We start from the raw sequence: 10,000 nt of genomic DNA, 5'->3' as shown, positions 1-10,000 counted from the left end.
CGGGATATACGGACAACGGCAAGTTATCGACAGCTCGGTAAGGAGAAATTAACTTGCCGACGGTGAGGGTATAGCATAAATTACCCTTATCGACGGTAGCAAAAGCGCCGACGTCAGTGAGGAGGAAAAGATAAAAGAGTACTCTCTTATTATTCTCTAAAGAATAAGAAAAGAACAGCAGAATGGCTTCGAGGGGCCAATCTCCAACTGCAACAAAAGCGAGAGTGGTTCTCCAACCACTAAAATCGCAAAAGGCGGAGGAGAAAACCCTGGAGCAGGAGAAGAAGAAGAAAACGGAGGAGATGGGAAAAGAGGAAGAGGCGAAGCAGCAGGAATCGCCAGCAGCAGCAGACGAACCCCGCTCTGTGCCTGACTTGAGAGCACAGGCAGGGGAAATAGAAAAGGGAATGCTAACCTTCTGTTTGGACCCCAACAAGAAGGTTAACAAAGAGCAAACCGCAATTATCATGCGGTACTTTCAAGACATGAGGGGAATAGTGGAGGAACTCCTACTCCACAATAGCTACCTTACCGGGAAGCTGGAGCAGAGCACCGGCTCTGGGAGAAAAGAAACGGCGATACTAAGCGCCGTCAACAAGACGCTACAAACAAGCAAGCGACTCGAAACGGCAGTGAAAACAAGGATGGAGCCAAAACAGTTCTCCTACGCGGAGAAAGTAAAAATGACGTGCAATAAGGTGGGGAAAATCACGGTCAAACCACCTAAGAACGCAGTAATAATCCGACCGGAGTCGTCTGACTCCGGAATAAAAACGAGCGAGGAGGCGCGGGAAGCAGTCTTCACGCTGGTGAACCCGCGTAAGAAGGGAATCCAAATCACTGCAGTGAAGAAGATTAGCGGGAACGGCCTAGTCGTGGAAACGGCGAAGCCCGAAGCCCTAAAAGCGTTCACGGAGAACGCCAAGCTAAAGGAAGCCGGCCTAAAAACCAGCACGCCGCAGAGGAGATTGCCTCGGGTAATCTTATACGATGTACCGCGGGAAATGCCGGAGAAGGATGTACTGAGCTGCATCAAGAAGCAGAACCAGGAGAGACTGTCTGAAGAAGACGTCGCAGCTATTAAGTTCTGTTTCAGAACAGGCCGAAAGGACTCCCAGGAAACCAACTGGGTACTGGAAGTAGCCCCCCAGGTAAGGGACAAGCTATTAACCGGCAAGATATTCATTTCGTGGAATGCTTGTCGGGTTCGGGACTACATAGCCGTCAGTCGCTGCTACAAGTGTCAAGGTTACGGGCACGTGGCAAAACACTGCCGCTTAGGATATGAAATCTGCGCACACTGCGCAGAAAGCGGACACAGCACCAAAGAGTGCACGAGTAAAGACAAGAACGCCGGCTGTGTCAACTGCAAAAAGGCAGGGAAGAAAGGCGATCACGCGGCCTCCAACGCAGACTGCCCTATGTACAAAAGAGCGTTGGAAATAAGCATATCTCGTACCAGGTATGAGTAAAGCCCCGAGTAAGAACGGAAGCAGACACGGGGGAAGAAGGGGTATAAGGATCCTGCAGCATAATATGCAGCGTTCCAAAACCGTCCCCCACGAAATCAGGACGCAGATGGAAGCTGATGGCGACGAAATCTTGCTAATGCAAGAGCCATATAGCGTAGATGGGAAAATACCCGGACTCGGAACAGGAATCTCGATCGCCTGTCGAGGATCGAAATGTGATCCACCAATGGCGGCAGTAGGAGTCAGGTCGAAGGACTTGACGCCGCTCGAAGTCGCCGGACTATGCACAACTCACTGCGCATGCGTACAGGTGAGCGATGGAGAGACGGAAATATACTTCGTCAGCCAGTACTTTCCGCCGACCGAGAATATCGAGGCCGGCCTCGAGCAACTAGACAAAGTACTGAAGAGGCTTAGAGGAAAGAAAGCTATCATCGGCCTAGACTCCAACGCGAAATCCCCGCTGTGGAACAGTAGGGCCATCGATGCCAGAGGTGAGGCCCTGGAGGCCATTATTGCACAATATAACCTCCACATCCTCAACCAACCGGGGCAGGCCTACACGTTCGAAACGACTCGAGGGCGATCGAATATAGACATAACCATGGCGAGTCCGGAGGTGATACCGCTCGTGAAGGAATGGAGAGTGCACGAGGACGGAACCTCCAGTGATCACAGAATACTGGAGACGCGTCTTGATTTTATAGAAAGGTGCACCCCGCCGCAGCTTCAGGAGAGAAGATACAACACTCGGAAGGCCAACTGGGAGGTTTTTCAAAGAGTGGTCATAGAAGAGAAGGAGACACTCCGAGAGACAACCCTCCGGCAGGCGGACGAGGTTGAGCGAATGGCCGAGCAGATGCAGGAAGTCCTCATAAGAGCCTGCGATGCTGCCATGCCAAGGAAGAAATGGTACCACAGGTCGGTGCCGTGGTGGACGCCTGAGCTTACACGGGCGAAAAGGGAAGTCTACCGGGCAAGGAGGAAATACCAGGGGGCTAGGGACCCCGCAACGAGGGAACAGGAGAAGCTGCGGTACAGGGAAATAAGAAGAAGGTACGTGAAAGCAATCACGAAGGCCAAGATACAAAATTGGCAAGACTTTGTCACGAGGGAGGGCAATAAAGAGCCTTGGGGTATTGCCTACCGCACGGCTACGGGCAAATTAAGACGAGAAGAAACAGTGTCGACTCTGCGGACGCCACAAGGGGAAACCTCTAACTGGCGAACGACCGCGACGGCGATGCTGTCCGCACTACTACCAGACGATGAGGAAGGAACAGACACGCCGGAGCAGACAGCGATCAGATACGAAAGCACAACCCCCCCGAATGTCGAGGACGCCCCAGAGTTTCGCTTCGAGGAACTTAGCGGCGCCGTAAAGCGACTAACGAAGGGGAAATGTCCTGGACCCGATCTAATCGAGGCCGAAGTAATTCAACGCGCTTGGGGTGGAATCCACCAGGAACTCCTCAAGCTCATGAATGGGTGCCTCGCCTGGGGAATCTTCCCGAAAATCTGGAAACTGGGGAACGTCATCGTCATCCCGAAGGGACCAGAACGGGACAAAAGCAGCCCGAAGTCTTACAGGCCGATTTGCCTACTATCTATGGTGGGTAAATTACTGGAAAGGCTGATGGCCAACAGAATGGAAACTATATTCCGTGAGCACGCCTTAACTTCAGACAGGCAGTACGGCTTTCGTCCAGGAAGATCCACGGTAGACGCAATCGTTAAGTTCCGCGAGATAGTTGAGCGAATGAGCGAGGAAAAGTATGTTCTCGCAATCGCACTCGACATATCTGGGGCATTCGACAACGTGTGGTGGCCCAACGTACTGCACGAGCTGAGGAGAAGAGGCTGCCCCGACAATCTGTATCGATTGACGAGGAGCTACTTTACGGACAGAGCCGTGCGAATCGCTGGAAAAAACGACACTGTCAGCAAGCCCGTTACAAAGGGGTGCCCGCAGGGGTCAGTACTAGGTCCAAGCTTTTGGAACCTAATTTTCGACGACCTGCTGGCTGAACTCAGGACATACGCGACAGAGTGTGAACCGGTCGCGTATGCGGACGACGTAGTGATCCTGGTCGCAGGAAACGCGAGGACTGAACTGCAAGATAAAGGACAGAATGTAGTCACGCGTGTTTCTACCTGGTGTGCCAGGAAGAAACTTTCGTTGTCGGCGGAGAAGACGGAAATGCTTCTCGTCAAAGGCAAGCTGGACGCGGAGAGACCACCGATCATCAAGATCAATGGCAATACCATAAAAATGAAAAAGGCGATTAAGTACTTGGGAGTGCATCTAGAAAGCGGACTGAAGATAGACAGGCACGTTCACGAGGTCACAGAAAAGGGCCAAAAACTACTCAACAGCCTCGCGAGAGTAGCTAAGGCGAAGTGGGGACTCGGACACGCGGCCATGCGTACCCTGTACAAAGGGCTGTTCGAACCGATAACCACATACGCCGCAGCCGGCTGGAGCGACCTGCTGAAAGGAAAAGCAAAAAGCAGGCTCATAAGATCGCAGAGGATGGCACTCCTTAGAGTGACAAAGGCCTATAGGACGACCTCAACAGAAGCACTCCAGGTCATCGCCGGAGCCATTCCGATCGACCTCCTCATCGAAGCCCGAGCAAGAACGTACCGGTGGAAAAAAGGCCAAGATGATGCCCGCAGCGAAAAGGAAATCGCCAGGCAAGCAATAGAGAAGTGGCAAGAGCGCTGGCAGACCACGGGGAAGGGAAGAACGACCTTCGAGTACTTCGACAGCATCAAGGACAGACTTGAGAACAGCTGGGTAAGACCGGACCACTATATGACACAGTTCATTAGCGGCCACGGGGACTTCAACAGCAGACTCAAGAAGTTCTGTCTGAGCGAAGTGGATACGTGCGACTGCGGTGAAGAGGAAACCCCTCACCACATCCTCGAGAATTGTCCTCTCTTCGAAGAAGACCGCCAAAAGCTGCGGAACGCAATAAACGAACTAGAGCTGAACTGGCCAGAGGAAAAGTGGGAGTTTATAACGAGGAATGTATACCCCCACTTCCGCCAGTTCACAAGGAGCGTTCTGCAGAAAAAGGAAGAGAAGAAAAGGAGGATTCTGAGAGAGACAGAGGGCACCCCGCCACAACTCTCAGGCGGACGGGCGACACAGGTGGGTGAACCGACAGGCTGGCCTCCAAGACGGAGTCTAAGGCTGGCAGGGAGACCACCCGAACAGAGCGAAGGGGAAGAAGAAGAAGAGGAAGAAGAACCCGAAATGCCGAGCAGTACAGAGATCAACGTCGTCGGATACTAGAAAAAGAGAAAAAAAAAGTAGAAGATCAGGAACAGGCAGAGAATAGGAACGCGGGAAAGAGAAATGACAAGGAAGATCCTAGATCTAGGAAAGATCCCCTGCGACCGTCGACGCAGGCAGTACTCATGCAAATGAATACTGTGACGGTGCAGGGAATAATCGGCTGGAAAGCCAACCTGCTGGGACCGAGCATTATGCTGGCAGCTCCGCCTCCTCGTGGCCCCCGCTGGAAACGGCGCAGCGCGATGCGTGCATCGCGCGGCGACGGCTAAGCGAGCTGCTGCCCGTAAGGGTAGGTTCAACTTGTCCAATGACCCGTGAGGAGAGGGCAGGGTTTTTCCAAGTCGCGCGCCGTCCACCTGCGCGCCGGTCCCCGGGCAGTGGCAGCTTGAAAGTGGATAATAATTACCGAACACCTGTTCAGCGAAGCCAGTATGAGTTTTATACTCCAGGAATGGCGCGGTCGGCCTCCCTAGCCGAGCCCTTATACGCTCAGAATAATTGTCCCTATCTACTACTACGGAGGAGATGGGAAAAGAGGAAGAGGCGAAGCAGCAGGAATCGCCAGCAGCAGCAGACGAACCCCGCTCTGTGCCTGACTTGAGAGCACAGGCAGGGGAAATAGAAAAGGGAATGCTAACCTTCTGTTTGGACCCCAACAAGAAGGTTAACAAAGAGCAAACCGCAATTATCATGCGGTACTTTCAAGACATGAGGGGAATAGTGGAGGAACTCCTACTCCACAATAGCTACCTTACCGGGAAGCTGGAGCAGAGCACCGGCTCTGGGAGAAAAGAAACGGCGATACTAAGCGCCGTCAACAAGACGCTACAAACAAGCAAGCGACTCGAAACGGCAGTGAAAACAAGGATGGAGCCAAAACAGTTCTCCTACGCGGAGAAAGTAAAAATGACGTGCAATAAGGTGGGAAAAATTACGGTCAAACCACCTAAGAACGCAGTAATAATCCGACCGGAGTCGTCTGACTCCGGAATAAAAACGAGCGAGGAGGCGCGGGAAGCAGTCTTCACGCTGGTGAACCCGCGTAAGAAGGGAATCCAGATCACTGCAGTGAAGAAGATTAGCGGGAACGGCCTAGTCGTGGAAACGGCGAAGCCCGAAGCCCTAAAAGCGTTCACGGAGAACGCCAAGCTAAAGGAAGCCGGCCTAAAAACCAGCACGCCGCAGAGGAGATTGCCTCGGGTAATCTTATACGATGTACCGCGGGAAATGCCGGAGAAGGATGTACTGAGCTGCATCAAGAAGCAGAACCAGGAGAGACTGTCTGAAGAAGACGTCGCAGCTATTAAGTTCTGTTTCAGAACAGGCCGAAAGGACTCCCAGGAAACCAACTGGGTACTGGAAGTAGCCCCCCAAGTAAGGGACAAGCTACTAACCGGCAAGATATTCATTTCGTGGAATGCTTGTCGGGTTCGGGACTACATAGCCGTCAGTCGCTGCTACAAGTGTCAAGGTTACGGGCACGTGGCAAAACACTGCCGCTTAGGATATGAAATCTGCGCACACTGCGCAGAAAGCGGACACAGCACCAAAGAGTGCACGAGTAAAGACAAGAACGCCGGCTGTGTCAACTGCAAAAAGGCAGGGAAGAAAGGCGATCACGCGGCCTCCAACGCAGACTGCCCTATGTATAAAAGAGCGTTGGAAATAAGCATATCTCGTACCAGGTATGAGTAAAGCCCCGAGTAAGAACGGAAGCGGACATGGGGGAAGAAGGGGTATAAGGATCCTGCAGCATAATATGCAGCGTTCCAAAACCGTCCCCCACGAAATCAGGACGCAGATGGAAGCTGATGGCGACGAAATCTTGCTAATGCAAGAGCCATATAGCGTAGATGGGAAAATACCCGGACTCGGAACAGGAATCTCGATCGCCTGTCGAGGATCGAAATGTGATCCACCAATGGCGGCAGTAGGAGTCAGGTCGAAGGACTTGACGCCGCTCGAAGTCGCCGGACTATGCACAACTCACTGCGCATGCGTACAGGTGAGCGATGGAGAGACGGAAATATACTTCGTCAGCCAGTACTTTCCGCCGACCGAGAATATCGAGGCCGGCCTCGAGCAACTAGACAAAGTACTGAAGAGGCTTAGAGGAAAGAAAGCTATCATCGGCCTAGACTCCAACGCGAAATCCCCGCTGTGGAACAGTAGGGCCATCGATGCCAGAGGTGAGGCCCTGGAGGCCATTATTGCACAATATAACCTCCACATCCTCAACCAACCGGGGCAGGCCTACACGTTCGAAACGACTCGAGGGCGATCGAATATAGACATAACCATGGCGAGTCCGGAGGTGATACCGCTCGTGAAGGAATGGAGAGTGCACGAGGACGGAACCTCCAGTGATCACAGAATACTGGAGACGCGTCTTGATTTTATAGAAAGGTGCACCCCGCCGCAGCTTCAGGAGAGAAGATACAACACTCGGAAGGCCAACTGGGAGGTTTTTCAAAGAGTGGTCATAGAAGAGAAGGAGACACTCCGAGAGACAACCCTCCGGCAGGCGGACGAGGTTGAGCGAATGGCCGAGCAGATGCAGGAAGTCCTCATAAGAGCCTGCGATGCTGCCATGCCAAGGAAGAAATGGTACCACAGGTCGGTGCCGTGGTGGACGCCTGAGCTTACACGGGCGAAAAGGGAAGTCTACCGGGCAAGGAGGAAATACCAGGGGGCTAGGGACCCCGCAACGAGGGAACAGGAGAAGCTGCGGTACAGGGAAATAAGAAGAAGGTACGTGAAAGCAATCACGAAGGCCAAGATACAAAATTGGCAAGACTTTGTTACGAGGGAGGGCAATAAAGAGCCTTGGGGTATTGCCTACCGCACGGCTACGGGTAAATTAAGACGAGAAGAAACAGTGTCGACTCTGCGGACGCCACAAGGGGAAACCTCTAACTGGCGAACGACCGCGACGGCGATGCTGTCCGCACTACTACCAGACGATGAGGAAGGAACAGACACGCCGGAGCAGACAGCGATCAGATACGAAAGCACAACCCCCCCGAATGTCGAGGACGCCCCAGAGTTTCGCTTCGAGGAACTTAGCGGCGCCGTAAAGCGACTAACGAAGGGGAAATGTCCTGGACCCGATCTAATCGAGGCCGAAGTAATTCAACGCGCTTGGGGTGGAATCCACCAGGAACTCCTCAAGCTCATGAATGGGTGCCTCGCCTGGGGAATCTTCCCGAAAATCTGGAAACTGGGGAACGTCATCGCCATCCCGAAGGGACCAGAACGGGATAAAAGTAGCCCGAAGTCTTACAGGCCGATTTGCCTACTATCTATGGTGGGTAAATTACTGGAAAGGCTGATGGCCAACAGAATGGAAACTATATTCCGTGAGCACGCCTTAACTTCAGACAGGCAGTACGGCTTTCGTCCAGGAAGATCCACGGTAGACGCAATCGTTAAGTTCCGCGAGATAGTTGAGCGAATGAGCGAGGAAAAGTATGTTCTCGCAATCGCACTCGACATATCTGGGGCATTCGACAACGTGTGGTGGCCCAACGTACTGCACGAGCTGAGGAGAAGAGGCTGCCCCGACAATCTGTATCGATTGACGAGGAGCTACTTTACGGACAGAGCCGTGCGAATCGCTGGAAAAAACGACACTGTCAGCAAGCCCGTTACAAAGGGGTGCCCGCAGGGGTCAGTACTAGGTCCAAGCTTTTGGAACCTAATTTTCGACGACCTGCTGGCTGAACTCAGGACATACGCGACAGAGTGTGAACCGGTCGCGTATGCGGACGACGTAGTGATCCTGGTCGCAGGAAACGCGAGGACTGAACTGCAAGATAAAGGACAGAATGTAGTCACGCGTGTTTCTACCTGGTGTGCCAGGAAGAAACTTTCGTTGTCGGCGGAGAAGACGGAAATGCTTCTCGTCAAAGGCAAGCTGGACGCGGAGAGACCACCGATCATCAAGATCAATGGCAGTACCATAAAAATGAAAAAGGCGATTAAGTACTTGGGAGTGCATCTAGAAAGCGGACTGAAGGTAGACAGGCACGTTCACGAGGTCACAGAAAAGGGCCAAAAACTACTCAACAGCCTCGCGAGAGTAGCTAAGGCGAAGTGGGGACTCGGACACGCGGCCATGCGTACCCTGTACAAAGGGCTGTTCGAACCGATAACCACATACGCCGCAGCCGGCTGGAGCGACCTGCTGAAAGGGAAAGCAAAAAGCAGGCTCATAAGATCGCAGAGGATGGCACTCCTCAGAGTGACAAAGGCCTATAGGACGACCTCAACAGAAGCACTCCAGGTCATCGCCGGAGCCATTCCGATCGACCTCCTCATCGAAGCCCGAGCAAGAACGTACCGGTGGAAAAAAGGCCAAGATGATGCCCGCAGCGAAAAGGAAATCGCCAGGCAAGCAATAGAGAAGTGGCAAGAGCGCTGGCAGACCACGGGGAAGGGAAGAACGACCTTCGAGTACTTCGACAGCATCAAGGACAGACTTGAGAACAGCTGGGTAAGACCGGACCACTATATGACACAGTTCATTAGCGGCCACGGGGACTTCAACAGCAGACTCAAGAAGTTCTGTCTGAGCGAAGTGGATACGTGCGACTGCGGTGAAGAGGAAACCCCTCACCACATCCTCGAGAATTGTCCTCTCTTCGAAGAAGACCGCCAAAAGCTGCGGAACGCAATAAACGAACTAGAGCTGCACTGGCCAGAGGAAAAGTGGGAGTTTATAACGAGGAATGTATACCCCCACTTCCGCCAGTTCACAAGGAGCGTTCTGCAGAAAAAGGAAGAGAAGAAAAGGAGGATTCTGAGAGAGACAGAGGGCACCCCGCCACAACTCTCAGGCGGACGGGCGACACAGGTGGGTGAACCGACAGGCTGGCCTCCAAGACGGAGTCTAAGGCTGGCAGGGAGACCACCCGAACAGAGCGAAGGGGAAGAAGAAGAAGAGGAAGAAGAACCCGAAATGCCGAGCAGTACAGAGATCAACGCCGTCGGATACTAGAAAAAGAGAAAAAAAGTAGAAGATCAGGAACAGGCAGAGAGTAGGAACGCGGGAAAGAGAAATGACAAGGAAGATCCTAGATCTAGGAAAGATCCCCTGCGACCGTCGACGCAGGCAGTACTCATGCAAATGAATACTGTGACGGTGCAGGGAATAATCGGCTGGAAAGCCAACCTGCTGGGACCGAGCAGTATGCTGGCAGCTCCGCCTCCTCGTGGCCCC

The sequence above is a fragment of the Bombus flavifrons genome, unplaced genomic scaffold, assembly GCF_040668555.2.
Source record: "Bombus flavifrons isolate JBK064 unplaced genomic scaffold, iyBomFlav1_principal scaffold0024, whole genome shotgun sequence".
In the NCBI taxonomy this organism is placed as follows: domain Eukaryota; kingdom Metazoa; phylum Arthropoda; class Insecta; order Hymenoptera; family Apidae; genus Bombus; species Bombus flavifrons.
Note: the sequence above shows the minus strand (reverse complement) of the source record.